Source organism: Gossypium hirsutum, chromosome A11 (assembly GCF_007990345.1).
Source record: "Gossypium hirsutum isolate 1008001.06 chromosome A11, Gossypium_hirsutum_v2.1, whole genome shotgun sequence".
NCBI classification, from domain to species: domain Eukaryota; kingdom Viridiplantae; phylum Streptophyta; class Magnoliopsida; order Malvales; family Malvaceae; genus Gossypium; species Gossypium hirsutum.
The window spans coordinates 50,819,803-50,836,009 of record NC_053434.1 but is presented as its reverse complement, the minus strand read 5'-3'; the positions used below and the strand labels follow the sequence as shown (position 1 = coordinate 50,836,009).

General features: G+C 36.0%; 1 non-coding gene across 1 annotated transcript; it reads left to right on the top strand.

Annotated features, from left to right (window-relative positions):
* Positions 1 to 1,480: 1,480 nt before the first annotated feature.
* LOC121210324 (small nucleolar RNA R71) lies at positions 1,481 to 1,587 on the top strand. Its single transcript, XR_005905438.1, has one exon. It is a non-coding gene; the product is annotated as a small nucleolar RNA R71 (small nucleolar RNA).
* Positions 1,588 to 16,207: the final 14,620 nt, after the last annotated feature.

Genomic DNA, 16,207 nt, shown 5'->3' with positions numbered 1-16,207 from the left:
GGAAAAATAAATTTATCAACTCTTACCAAAACATCCTCAATCATTCCTTCAGGATATGCTAAAGATCAATTCACTAGCTGAAGCGTCACAGTTGTAGGTCTTACTTCACCTATCCCTAGCATCTTGAAAAAAGACTTAGGCATCAAGTTGATACTCGCTCCTAAATCACACAAAGCTTTACCACAGTAAGATTCACCAAAGTTATAGGGTATAGTAAAGCTTCCTAGGTCTTTCAATTTTGGTAGCAGTTTGTTCTGCAGAAACGCACTACACTCTTTTCTCAAGGCAACAGTCTCATACTCACTCAGTCGTTTCTTCTTGGACAGTATATCCTTCATAAACTTCACACAATTTGGCATTTCTTCTAAAGCCTCCACCAACAGAATATTGATGTGTAACTACTTTAGAACATCCAAAAACTTCTTGAATTGCACCTCCTGCTTTTGTGTTGCTGTAATCTTTTATGGATATGGAGGTGATAGAACTTTCGATTGAATCGGATAACTCTTCTGAGGAGGTAAATCTGCATCCAAAGAAGATGTTAAAGTATATGAATTCACTAAGTTAAGATTCACCTTATTAGTCTTTGTAGATTCTAACTCTTTTGGTATAGGAATTTCAACAGTTAGTTGATTCTTCTCAACGAGCTTATCTTTGACATCAATAAATCACGATTCCATAAGTTTACCACTTCACAATGCCACTACCTTGATATGTTCTTTACCCAAATTACTTGGATTCTCAATATTGCTCGACAAGGTTCCTTGCAGTCTATTACGAAGCTCTGCAGCTAACTGACCCATTTGGTTTTCCCAATTTTTCAATGTTGCTGATTGGCTTTGGATCAAAACGTCATTTTTTTCCATGTACGCTTTCAACAAGTTCTCCAAACTGTTTGATGCCTAAGCTTGAGGTGGTTTTGGAGCTTCCTGATTAAACCCTTGAAATTGGTTGTGTCTATGCTATAATAAGTTGTTGTTCGATCCATTTGCTTGGTTGCTTCAAGAAAATTAGGATGATTACACCATGAAAGATTGTAGGAGTTGGACTGGGGTCCTTTCCACTTCTATTTTGATGTTGGTTCCCCATATAGTACATTGACTCAGGATTTGATGGACAATTCTAAAAAGAATGACCGTTCCCACAGTACACACAGGAAACTACTTCAAACGGACTTGGTGGCTGAGCTGTAAAATTATTAACACTATTAGTGGTAAACTGTTTTAGCATAGAGGAAATAGACGATACCTAAGCTGATAACGAATCGAGGGTATCACTTTCATGAACTCTGACTACGTTTCTTCCTAGAGTTGTTTGATTTGTTGACCATTGATAGTTATTACTCGCGATCCTCTGGATGATCTCATAAGCCTCATTATAAGACTTAGACAAAATTGCACCATTTGCATAAGCATCTACCATCAATCTTGTATGTGCATTGAGACCATTATAGAATGTGTCCAACTGGATATAATGAGGAATCCCATGATGAGGACACTTACGAAGTATCTCCTTGAATCACTCACAAGCCTCATACAAGGACTCATCATCTAATTGTTGGAAAGTTGTGATCTCGTTCCTCAACTTAACAATTTTTCTAGGTGGGAAATACTTAACCAAAAATCTTTCTGCTAATTCTTGCCATGTAGATATGGAACTTGGTGGCAATGAATTGTGCCATGCTCGTGCTCGATCTTGTAACAAGTACGGAAACAACTTCAACCTTAGTGCGTCGTCAATCACACCAGCTATCTTGAATGAATCACTGACCTCTATAAACAATCAAAGGTGGAGATGTGGATCTTCCGTGGGCATACCATTAAATTGGCCCACCATTTGGAGCATTAGAAACATCACTGGTTTCAATTCAAATTGGGTTGCCTCAATACCTGGCCTTCTAATTCGTGGATTTAACTCACTAAAAAGTGGCACAACATATTGTCTGATGCATCGATCACTATCATCAGCAATGAGGATGGGATTTCGTACACGACCGGCTTCATTACCTTGGTCCCAATTCTGATTTCCAAGGTCCATCTCGACTTGTCTTTGAGCTATTCATTCAAGTCTTTTTTGTCTAAAAGTTTGCTCAATTTTAAGGTCTACAGGGAGTAAATCGATAATTTGATCTATGCTCATAAACACCTAAAAAGAAAATCACAAAATTAAAAAGAATAAGTTAGTAATGATAGAAATAAACCAAATTGGAAGTAAATAATTTCACAAAAAAATGACTATGGCAACAGTTAACAATCCCTGGCAACGGCACCAAAAACATGTAACGTGTAGGTTTGTGCAAGTGTACACAGTCGTTATTAAGTAATAAGTAAGTATCGAGTTATCATCCCCACAGGGATTGTATTTGCATTAAATCACTTTATTGTAAAATTAGACTAACAACTTAGTAAATAAAAACACAATATGGTTGAAAAGTGATTATTAAAATTAAATATATTAAACTAAATGCAATGATCCCTAATGTAAATTACCCTAAGTATGCAAACTATATGAATGGAATAGATTTTAACAAAATTAAACACAATTTGCAACAATTATAACATAAATAAACTAGGACAATTACTTTAACTAAACTCAACTTATTACCAACAAGCTTAATAACATTCGAAAAAAATATTCTATGGCAACTCGATCTTTCATGAGTTTCGAAACCACTTTAGCTCCTTTCGGAATCCTTTCCTTAGTAAATATGCATTTTACTGATCCTTATTTACTAAGGTTTTCTTAACATTCGTGTGAGGTAATAGAGACGTGTTAGGTTTGAAACAATTTAATCACACAAATCTAAAAACTATGCAGATAACAAAGCTTGTTAGAGTTGTTATGCAACCTGCAATTTAATCGGGTTAGGAACGAGATACATATGTGGCACTTAGTGTACAAGAATCCCGAGTATCCGACATTATTATTTCGAGTGGTTCACGATTATGTCAAAGATGACATTATGTGTAAATTTCTTTCGAGATGGTACAAGTATGTACTTGAAGCTCATATCTATTAAATGCTTGAAATAATGTGTAACATCACGGATTAGGGTCTAGTTGGAACAGTTATTTTGAGGCCACAAATCCAAAGTAGAAATAATTATTTTATGATTATTTAATGATCCATGATATGAATGCATGTTTGTGTAAAATTTTTATGAAGAAATTTTATGCCTAAAGTGTCCAATTTGAAGTTAGGGACTAAATTGAATAAGTTGCAAAACTTGAGTTCTAGAAGCTTTAGGTATGAAATTGCTATGGATTATTAATTAGAGGTCCTTAAATAGCAATTTGACCAAGTTCTAAAATTTTAGACAAAAATAGGCATGAATAGGAAAAATTTGAAAGAAAGGCCTTAAGGGCATTTTTTTCATTTGGTAAATAGAAGAATAAAAAGGGAAAAAGAAAGCAAACTTTTTCCATCTTCTTGCTTGTGTCAAAATTCCAAGGGTCACCATAGCTAGGTTTTTTTCATCTTTCAAGCTCAAAAGTAAGTGTATCCTAGTACCGTTTTTAATGTTCTTTACATTTTTGAAGTTGTCATCAATCAATCTAGCTATTTCTACCATTAATTTGAGCTAGGGTTCATGTATAAAATTTGAACCATGTGTGACATGGTTGTATTTTAATGTTTAATGGAGGAATATGAATGTTTGATGTGTGATAAACATCTTTTGCTAAGTGATTTTTAGTGAAAACACCTAAAAAGGACTTGTTTGTAAAAGGTGTAAAAATGAGTAGTAGAAATGTGAAATAAAGAAAAATGTGGGCTAATATGAGTTAGAATACGAATCGGATAACCAAGAAATTCATGCATTGCATTTTACGAGCTAGGGACTAAAGTGTAAATAAGTGAAAAGTTAGGGGTAAAAAGGTAATTTTACAAAGTATATGTTATGGGTCGATATGAGAAATGTATGTATTGAGGAAGTTGAATTTGGCATTATAGATAAAGAAAAACGTGATTCGGGTCTTGATCGGGGGAAAAATAAGGTTTATGAGGATTAAACTCGTTTCTATCATTTTGTACCGAGGTAAGTTCATTTGCAAATATGACATGTGCCATACTTTAAATGCTTTAGTATTGCATGTATGGTAAGTTCATATGAGATGTTATGTCATATTTCTATTGCTTTGATATGAAGTGTGTAACAGACCTATTCTGACCCTAGTCGGGAAGTGGTTTCGGGACCGCTAAATCGAGTCGCAGAAATAATTGAATATAATATTTTATGTCTAAAATATGTGATCATGCATGTGTGAAATTTGAATGCTTTGATTTTTGTCAAATTGAATGTGTTTCTAAATAAAAAGGACTTATGTGAGAAGCTTTGAATATATGTGTGGCTTATTTTAAGTGATTAATTATTGAATGATGCAAATAAGTAGGTTTGCATGCCAATTTGCCACTTTTAATGCTAGTGGCCGGCCAAGCTCATAAGTATGGACATTATATGCATGGTTTAATATTATTATATTTATTAGTGGTGAGAAATATGTAATAAAAAAATGTATTAAATGAATTAAAGATGAATAAAAGAGTATGGGTATTAAAAATAATGTGTTAGTGGGAGGAGAAACAAAAGTTGGTTTATTTCTCCATTGCCGTAGCTAGGAAAGAGGGGAAAAGAAATTTCCTTGGGTTGTTAAAATTTTCAGCTAAGGAGATTGCTAGATTAAGAGGCTGTTTGAATAGAGAGGGAAGAAGAGGGCTGCTGCATGTTTAATTTTTGAGCTCACTTAGGAGCTGGTTCCTTAAGAAACTCGCTGAAGGTGGCAGCAAGAAGGGGAAAGAAACTGCTCAAGAATAGGTTCAGCTGCTGTTCAGTAAGTCGTTGCAATGGAACTTTGAAAAATTTCCATGTTTATACTGTGTTTAATACATGCAGGTAAAACGCAGATTCAAGGACTGTTAAGCAAAGTTAATAGTTAAAATACATGTTAGTTGTTACCAAAATACTGGTGTTAGAAGTGAAGAAGAGATGATAAATAAATGTATAAGTTGGTGTTGAAACCTGCTGTTGAAGGCTGATAATTCCAGCATGTAATTGTTGTAGTTTATCGTGCAATAAATCCTGGTGTAATTGATCTGTTGCTGCTCTAATTAAGATAAAATGTTGGTTAATCAATGTCCTGTTTTGTGGTAATAAGCAAAATATAAAGATGGTTGAAATTAACATGCATTACTGTTCGGTTTATGTTTGAAGAGTTATTAACTTTTGGAGGTTAAAACAGTTTAATTTGGGATTTACATTTTCAAATTTCAGTTTTAGTAATGTCCCATTATTATTGGTTGAAGCTAAGGAAATAAGCATTTCCTGAAAGGATGTAAGGAACTGAATTGTTTGAAAATTATTTGCTGTCAGCTAGTGAAATTTTAATGTTCGAATGTATGCTGAATTTTTAAGTGTCCGAATGCATGCCAGAATTTAACATGTTCAAATGCACGCTGGAGTGTTTTGTTTAGGTAGGTTAAATGTGTCTGATATTCAAACCGTCTATACACTAGAGTCGTTGTACCGTTTCAAACAGGACAAGAACTCATGTACTTAAAATTGAGCTATCATGTTGCATGATCTTGTACGGTAAATTAAATGAAAATCAGCGACATTGATATCAAATTTTAATACAAAAGGTAGGTGAGTACTGGATATATGAAATTATGTAAATATTTAAATTATGATGCATGATTTATTTGTATAGAAATGAAATGTCTTTAGTGAGAACTCGATGATGTGTATCTGTGAGCATGCATGTGCATTAGATGCTAAGTGGGAAAATCGGTTAACATGTTGTGTGTATTATGGCCGAATGTGAATTTGGATAATATTGAGTAATGTTTTTGTTTAAAAATGATGAAACGAAGTTTATGCTTAAGTGAAATTATAGGTATGTGATGATTGATTTGTGATATGCATGTTTAAATAACATGCATGCAAGGTATGTGTGAAATAGTGAATTGGTAATAAATCTGCTTGGCATAGCGGCAGTAATGTGATTTTGGAAAATCACCATAAATTTTGGGAGATGAGTTATAAGTTGAATAAATTATGTAATTAAAGCTTAATAAGTCTAGTTTCTTATAAAAGAAACCGTGTAAGCAAAAGAATTTCCTATAATAAGATATTTGAAGTGATGTGGGACAGGGTCAAAATGACTTCTAGATCCCCTGTTCTGTTTTTGTAAAATCATTATAAATTGTACAAAAATGGTTATAAGATGAAGTTTATATGCTTAGACTCCTTAATGAGTCTAGTTTCAAATGAAATAAACAAGAATATATTTTGAATTCTGTACAATGAGAATTTTGATTCGTAGTGAAGAATGGTCAGACTAGTCAAACAGTGAAACAAGGGAAAATTTTAAGAAAAATCTGGTATTGATTTTCCAAACCAAAAATTATGAAAATTTTATGGATAAAATATATATGAGTCTATTTTCAGGAAAAATTAACGGCACTTGATTTGGAGTTTCGTAGCTCTAGTTATAAATGATTTAGTGACTGTTGCTCGGGAAAAACAGCTTGTAGTGAATTTGTGATTAAGTACTAAACATTGATAAAACTGTTTGAGTTGCTTATAAACTATCAATTAAAATTTTAATCAAAGTACCGGATCCGTATTAAAGTGAGGCTATAAGCCGTAAATGACTAGTATACCTAGTCAATTTTGTTATGATGAAATTGATGTACAAGGTATATATATGTGGTAAAGCCGAAAGGCTAATGTGAAATATGTATGAGCCATGCATATGTGGTAAAGCCAAATGGCTAATGTGAAATATGTATGAGATGTGTATATATATTGTGGCCGAATAACAAATTGTGAAAGGTGTGTATTAGTAGATATTTGATGAGGCAAATGAATTACAAATATGATATTCGATGTGAATGTTGTAACATGGGATTAAATGTACATGAAACTTGGAAATATATTCCTGGTAAGACCCGATGACTACGTGTGGGGATTATTCGAGCTAAAGGTCTCACTGATGATTCGAGTAAAGCGTAAGATTATATGACTTCACAGTAACAATTGTTAATAAATACGTTCAATGCGTTAGGTTGGACAGGTATGTGTTCTGAGCTTATATTTAAGCTTGATTTGAATTAAATCACAAGGTTGTTATGTGATGCATATGTGAGTAAAACAATAAGACTGTTTCTATGATTATTGCGCATTTGGTCTATGTGAAAAGTTAGGTGAAAATATGTAATGTACGTATGTTTATAAGAGATCACCATCAAGTGAGAATTTATCTGCTTATTGTGTATTACGTAATTGTGTATATTCAGCCAAAAAGGGCAGTATACCTAGAAAGAGGTTATATGAGAATTCGTAAGATCGACTTTAATTTGGTTGGTCAGGTATGTGATAAATACTTGTACATGTTAGATCCATCAGAATTAAATCATGATTGTAAAGTGGAAAGCAAATATGAAAATGCCATATGAATATGTGGGTATACAGTTATGGAGAAATATTATAGGATATTGGGAGATATACATTTTGACTTGACCGATGAGGGTAACTATAGATATGAAATGAAATGATATATATATGAATCAAATAAACAAATTGGTTATATTTGAGTTCAAGAGGTTTTTTTTTAATTTGCTTAAGACTTACTAAGCTTATAAAAGCTTACTCTGTTGTTATGTTTCCCTGTTTTATAGATTGTTGAATTTGGCCTTTTGCTCGGGGATCGTCAGCAACTTGTCACACTATCACTATCCACTGCTTGGTACTGCTATGTTTTGGATTATCTTATGGCATGTATAGAATAGACTAGTGGCGGAAGAATATTTTGGTTAATGTATATAAGCCATGCGAAAATGGCATCTTTGAATGTTTACTTAGAGAAGTTTAAATTTTGTCCCTGGCTGTGCTTAGTACTTATTTAAATGAATGATCTTTATTTCAAGAAAAAGTTCAAAATTTTACTGTTCTGACATGAGTTACAAGTCCGGTAATGCCCCTTACCTATTCCGGCGACGGTTACGGGATAGGGGTGTTACAAAGTGAATTTTTAATGCTTTATTACTATTATGAGTATGTGATTGGTGCTATGGATATTGAAATCGACATTACGAGTAAGCTTAACAAAAATGTGGTATCGAAGAATCCTGTAATATCCCAAAATAGGGCTTAGTCGAAACAGTGGTTCCAAAACCACAAATCTGAGGTTGAGAAATTATTTTAATATTATTTCTTGTGTTATAGCATGATTATATGAGTGCATGAAAATTTTGGTGAATTGATTTTAATGTTTGCGAACTTAATTGCGAAAAAAGACTAAATCGCATAAAGGGAAAAAGTTTTGTTTTACTACGCAAATATGTTAAATAGCTAGAGAAACAAAATTTCAGGTCTTTAAAGTGCAAATAGGCCATTTGGGGAGTGATGGTCAGCTATAGGGGACAAGAAAGTTAAAAAGTCAAATTTGGTGGACATTAGGTGACTTTTTTTGGTAATAAAATAAAATAAAGAAAAAGTTGTCATCTTTGTCATTTCTTCTTCTTCTTCCACTGAATATGGCAGCAAACATGGGGGTTTTGAGAGCTTAAATTTTCAACCACTTAGTTCCCTTGCAAGTAAGTGATTTTGATGGTCATTTTTGATGGTTTTTGTATTTTTTTGGAACCCTTGTAGCTTAATTTAGCTAATGGGGGGATTATTTTAATAAATGGTTAAAAGCCTAGGGTTTTTCCATGTGATTATTTATACTGTTTTCTAAATTTTTACGGAAGAAAATAAGTCATGGTGGTGTAATAAACAACTTTTGTGAAATGGTGTTAATGAAAAACACCTAAAGGGACTATCTTGTGAAGTCTCTAAAATAGGCTAAAAATGTGTGAAATAATTGAAATTGTGAGTTGCTATAGTTATAAAAAGAATTCGGCTAGGCTTGGTATGGGAGGAAATTTGATAAAAATCGATTTACGAGCCTAGGGTTAAAATTGAAATTTTTGTGTAAGTCTAAAGGCAAAATGGTCTTTTTTCCTAAGTATAAATTATGGAATGTATTTGTTAATATGATGATTAAAGTAGTGAATTTTGTCATTATAGACTAATAAAATTGAGATTTGGGCTTAAATCGAATAGTACGAGGTTATGGACTAATGTGATAGCCCAAAATTGACCCTAGTCGGGAAGTGGTTTCGGGACCGCTAAACCGAGTCATAAAATAAATTAACCGTCATAATTGATGCTCATTATATGTACATGTGCATGTGTGAAAATTTCGTGTTTGAATTTTGTTTAATTGTAGGTGAATTTTAGTAAATAGGACTTATGTGAGAAAATTTTGAAATGTGATAGGTCAAAGCATAAGGACCTTTTAGTGCATGAAAAAAAAAGGGGGGACTTGCATGTCAAATTCCCCCCTAAATAGTAGTGGCCGGCCATGACAAGGTGGATAGACAAATTGTGATGGGTAAAACATATTATGAAAAGTTTATGACAACATGTTGTGTTAAGAACAATAAAATATGAGGGGAGTGGGAGGAGAAACCAAAGTTGTTTCATCCTTGCTCCCCCATTTTGCCGAAACTAGAAGAAAAAAAAAGGCTTCATCCTCTTTGTTCTTCTTGACCGAAAAATCAAAGGAAGAAGAAAGAGCTCTCTTGCTTTATGTTCGGTTTGGATGAGGATTAAGAAGAGGTAAGTACCTTGAAATTCTTGGAAAATTTTGTATAAAGAAGGTGGTTAGTTCAAGTTCTAATCATTCCATGGCTTAAGTTTTGATTGTTAGGAGGTTTGATAGTTGGCCAAGTAGTTTGAAGCTCTTAGCACATATATTTTTCTTCTTCTTTCTTGAAGGTTGAAATTTGGGTTGTTATTAAGGAGGTGCCGAATGTGGTCCTTGAAGGGCCTTGAGGAACAATATATGTGGCTTGGGTTATAACATTCGGCCATGGTAGTTTGAGGATTAAGGATTTTATTTCTTGTTAAAGTTGGATGAGTCTTAGTGTGTGAAGTGTTTGAACTAACTAAGGATCAAATAGATGCATGGGTACAAAGTAGGAAGAATCGGCTACTATGGTTGACACTAATGCCGAATGTAAAAATGTTATATTAAATAATGTATGTGATTTGAGTTAATAATATGAAAAGAATATTTAGATGTATTATAATTGATTAAGTATTAAATCAAAAGTTGCTAAAATTGCCATTTCTTTAGCCGAATATGTGTTTGATCAATGAAGAATTTGTTGAAGAATATAGGTGAACTTGGGAAGAGTATTCGGCTTAGTGTATAAATGATATAAAGATTTTAGAAATTATTTTGGTTAGGTGTATGTATGATTAAGTATATTCGGCAATATACTTAAAGTGAGTACATGATATTATATTATAATTATTGAGCTTAAGTATATGGATATGTGTATATGTGGTCATATAATGACATTTTGGGTTGAAAATTTAATGATATGTGATTGCCGAATGTGATAAATAAATTCATATTACTGGTTTAAATATTGAATACTCCTATTTGTATTCTTTAAGCTCAAGAGCAAAGGGGAACTAAATCCGACAAAGGGAAGGAAAAAGTAATTGTATAGCCATTAAAGTTGTTCGACAACATCCGAGGTAAGTCTTCGAGTAATGACCCTACTTGAATTATATTGAAATGATTAGTCATACTATGACGGATAGCCGAATGTGCATAGAGCCTATGTTATAAAGCCAATTGAAATCATGCTCCTTGTGTGTGGCTATTGAGCCGAAATTGGAAAGGTTAAATAAATGCTTTGTGTTTGAGCCTTAGTAACGAAAATGAAATATGGATGTGTCATGATTGTTGATATATGTGTGCATGAGCATTTGAATGATATCCGGGCTAAGTCCCGAAGGCAATTGTGCTAGTGATTTTATCCGGGCTAAGACCCGAAGGCATTTGTGCGAGTTGCTATACCCGGGTTAAGACCCGAAGGCAATTGTGCTAGTGATTTTATCCGGACTAAGATCCGAAGGCATTTGTGCGAGTTACTAAATCCGGGCTAAGACCCGAAGGCATTTGTGCTTGTGGTTATATCCGGCTAAATTCCGAAGAAACTTGGGTTCGAAGGTGAGCGTGTTGTGCTGTAATAAATTCAATTAAAACGCTCGAAAAACCCAAATGATAAGGTATATGTTTGTATGCATCGGAAAAGTCGATTCGTTTTTAATAGTATTCGTTCAATCGGCTAACGAACTTTCGACTTTTAGATAGGTTAATACCTTGTGTGTATATGTTGATGAGGTGTGAAGTAAGTATGTGTATGAGAATGTGTATTAATAAAGTGATCCATTTAGCTATGTGAATGTAATACTTTAGTCACAGCCGATTTCATTACTTGAAACTTACTAAGCTTTAAAATGCTTACCCCGTTGCTTTGGCTCTCTGTTTTATAGATTTTGTTCGTCGGATATCGGATTCGGGATCATCGAAGTCGAAGTCATCCACACTATCAAAGCCCTTTTGGTACTCTTTTAGTTGAACTCTGGATATGGCATGTATAGGACTACCCTTTTTGTTGTGGGTCATGGACCCTTTGGACTTGTATAATTTTGGATAGCCATGCGAAAATGGCTTATATATGTTTGAGCATAATGTTATCATCATTTGGTATGGATATGGTTATTGAGAGGTGTGGATATGCTTAACAAGGATTGGCCATGGGAATGGTTAATCACTATCATAATTTGTGCTATTTATGGTAAAAGGGCTAGTTGAATCATGGAGACTATGAAATAGGTAAAGTCTACCTTAAAGGCAGATGCTGATAGCAGCAGTGATGTATATTTGGAAAATCACTAAAAATAGTAGGAATGGAATTAAATAGTGAAAAAAATTATGTAACAAACCTTGATGAATCTATTTTCATAGGAAAGTAACGAAACAATCATATGGATAGTATGTTAAGAGATATTCAGGTTCTCGTGAGACAGAGCCAGAACGGTTTCTGGATTTCTTGTTCCGACTTTGGAAATTCATTATATATTAACCAGAGACAATTAGGAGTCATGACATATATGTATAGATTCCTCTCTGAGTCTAGTTTCTATAGAAACAAACGGCATCAGTATTGAAGCTCTGTGCAGGGAGTTATCCAAGTCGTAATACGCAAAGGTCAGTGTAGTTGATCCCTGTAACATGGGATACTTTGACTAATAAACTGTACTAATTGGCCCAACCAAAAATTCTATAAAAAAATATGTAGATGGGCATATGAGTCTAGTTTCTGGGAAAAATCACGAAACTGATTTTCGAGTTGTGAAACTCAAGATATGATTTTTAAGGTGAAAGTGACGCAGTTAGCCAGCTTGCCTGGAAAATTTTAAAATGGATTGTGCAAAGAAGTGACTTAAGTCTGCAAACCCCTCGTGTCCGACTCCGGCGACGGACTCGGGTACGGGGTGTTACATTTGATTGGTATAAAAGCTACGATTTAGTCGATTCTAGGACTACCGTAATGCGTTGGGTCTAGCTATACATGCCATTTTATGTGATTATTTGATAGTGTGGTGATTTCTGACAATTGTAAATGTGTTTATTTATAGTAATGGATCCCGATCCCGACCGAGCGGTAGCTGATGATCTTGAGAGTGTAGCGCCTGCTCCCGTACAAGGGACAGCACCGGCGGACTCTCAACCTAATGCTAGTAACCCGAATGATGAAGCTAGACAAGCTTTCTATAGCGTGATGAATGATTGGTTCAACCAATACATTCGAACTAATACGGCTGTTTCACAACCTCCATTCCCGACTAATACCACCCCCGCACCTACAATTCCTCCGGTAACTGACCAAATAAGGTCAAATAAGCCCCCAGTTGACAGAATCCGAAAACATGGGGCTACTGAATTTAAAGCTACGGATAGCGACGATGTCGAGCAAGCTGAATTTTGGTTGGACAACACTATCCGGGTACTCGATGAGCTATCTTGTACACCCGATGAATGCCTAAAGTGTACTATCTCCTTGCTACGCGATTCTGCCTACTATTGGTGGAGTACTCTGACTTCTGTGGTGCCCCGAGAGCAAGTAACTTGGGAGTTTTTCCAAACTGAGTTTCGAAAAAAGTATATCAGTCAGAGATTTGTTGATCAAAAACGGAAGGAATTTCTTGAGCTTAAGCAAGGTTCTATGTCAGTTACTGATTACGAGCGAAAATTTGTTAGACTTAGTAGGTACGCTCGGGAATGTGTTTCGTCTGAGGCTATCATGTGTAAACGCTTCGAGGATGGGCTGAATGAAGATATAAAAATGTTCGTAGGCATTCTTGAAATACGAGAGTTCGTAGTACTTGTCGAGCGAGCTTGTAAAGCCGAAGAGCTTAGAAAAGAAAAACAAAAAGTTGATGTGAGAACTGGAGAGTTTCGTAAAAGATCCTCGGGAAAGTCTCTTCAACAGGCATCGAAGAAATTTTGAGATGATGTGGGCCGGTCTAGAGGCACTTCGGGCCTTTTTAGACGAGATCGTGATCGACCCCCTGTGGGTACATGAGGCACTTCGGTCGCCAGTGTTGGGAATGAACGTCGAGACAGAACGAAATGTCGATATTGCGGTAAATGGCATTCGGGGAGTTGTAGATTCCCTGACTGCTCCTGTTACAAGTGCGGATCAGTTGACCACTTCATTAAAGATTGCCCGAGGCTGTCTGAACAGAATGTAAATCAAAGTGGGAAACCGGGTGCTACCACTACTCGAGGTAGACCATCTGGAAATACGGGCAATGCTAGTGGTGGCCAGAAAGGATCTAGAGATGCTACGACCAGATCCGAGGCTCGTGCGCCTGCTAGAGCTTATGCTATACGTGCCCGCAAGGATGCTTCTTCGCCTGATGTTATTACCGGTACTTTTATTCTCTTTGATACTAATGTAATTGCTTTGATTGACCCCGGTTCTACTCATTCTTACATATGTGAAACCTTAGCATCCAGTAAGACTTTACCTATTGAGTCTACTGAGTTCGTAATTCGGGTGTCAAATCCCTTGGGTCGTTACGTGCTTGTCGACAAAGTGTGTAAGAAATGTCCCCTAGTAATTCGAGGTTCCTGTTTTCCGGCAGACTTGATGCTTTTGCCGTTTGATGAATTTGATGCTATTCTCGGGTTGGATTGGTTGACCGTGCATGATGCGGTTGTGAATTGCAAAAGCAAGACTATTGAATTGAGGTGCGCAAATAACGAAGTAATCCGAGTTGAGTCTACGGACTTGGATGGGTTGCCAACTGTAATATCCTCAATGTTGGCCCAGAAATATGTAAGAAAAGGGTGCGAAGCATACCTTGCGTATGTACTTGATGACAAAGAATTAGAAAAGAAACCCGAATCTGTGTCGGTGGTTTGTGAATACCCGGATGTTTTTCCTGAAGAATTACCAGGTTTACCACCTGCTCGGGAGATAGAGTTTGGTATTGAGCTTGTACCTGGGACTACACCGATTTCGATGGCTCTGTATCGTATGGCACCAACCGAGTTAAAAGAGTTGAAAGCTCAGTTGCAAGAATTGACGGATAGAGGTTTTGCTCGACCAAGTTTCTCACCTTGGGGTGCACCAGTATTGTTCGTGAAAAAGAAGGACGGAACCATGAGGTTGTGCATTGACTATCGTCAACTGAATAAAGCGACGATAAACAATAAATATCTGTTACCGCGTATTGATGATTTGTTTGATCAACTAAAAGGAGCCTCAGTGTTCTCAAAAATAGATTTGAGATCGGGCTATTATCAGTTGCGAATTCGAGATTCGGACATACCCAAAACTGCCTTCAGAACAAGATATGGTCACTACGAATTCTTAGTGATGCCGTTTGGGCTCACTAATGCCCCTGCGGTATTTATGGATTTGATGAATCGGATCTTCAGACCATATTTGGATCGGTTCGTAGTTGTGTTTATTGATGACATCTTGGTCTATTCAAGAGATGAGACCGAACATACTGAGCACCTGAGACTAGTGTTGCAAATTTTGCGGGATAAGCAGTTATATGCTAAGTTTAGTAAGTGTGAGTTCTGGTTAAGAGAGGTTAGCTTCTTGGGTCATGTGGTATCCGCATCGGGTATTCGAGTTGACCCGAACAAAATTTCAGCCATACTTAACTGGAAACCTCAGAGAAATATTACTGAGGTTCGGAGCTTTTTGGGACTTGCCGGTTATTACCGACGATTTGTCAAAGGTTTCTCGATGATAGCCACACCAATGACGAAGCTACTTCAAAAGGATGTTAAGTTCGAATGGACGGAGAAATGTCAGAAAAGTTTCGATCAACTGAAAACTTATTTGACTGAAGCTCCAATTTTAGTGCAACCCGAATCAGGCAAAGAGTTTGTCATTTATAGTGACGCATCCCTACTTGGGTTGGGTTGCGTATTGATGCAAGAAGGTCGAGTGGTGGCCTATGCGTCGAGACAATTAAAGCCACATGAGAAAAATTATCCGACCCATGATCTTGAACTAGCTGCCATCGTATTTGCTTTAAAAATATGGCGACGTTACTTATTTGGTGAAAAGTGCCATGTATTTTCGGATCAAAAAAGTCTCAAATATTTGATGACTCAAAGAGACTTAAATCTGCGACAAAGACGTTGGCTTGAGTTGTTGAAAGATTACGAGCTTGTCATTGATTACCACCCGGGAAAGGCTAATGTGGTTGCGGACGCCTTAAGCCGGAAATCATTGTTTGCTTTACGAGCGATGAATGTGCACTTGTCTGTTCTACCCGACAATGTATTAGTAGCTGAATTAAAAGCCAAACCATTATTGATTCATCAAATTCGTGAAGCCCAGAAAGTTGATGATGAATTGGTTGCAAAACGGGCTGAGTGTGTTCTGAACAAGGAATCGGAGTTTCAAATTGATGATGATGATTGTTTGAGGTGCAGAAGTCGTTTGTATGTTCCAAGGAATTCGGAACTCATTTCGATGATTCTGAACGAAGCCCATTGTAGCCGAATGTCAATTCACCCGGGGAGTACGAAAATGTACAACGATTTGAAACGTCAGTTTTGGTGGCATGGTATGAAACGAGACATCTCCGACTTTGTTTCAAGATGTTTAATATGTCAACAAGTGAAAGCGGAACATCAAGTGCCTTCAAGATTACTTCAGCCGATCATGATACCTGAGTGGAAATGGGATCGAGTCACAATGGACTTTGTGTCCGGACTGCCATTGTCAGCAAGTAAGAAGGATGCGATTTGGGTTGTTGTTGATA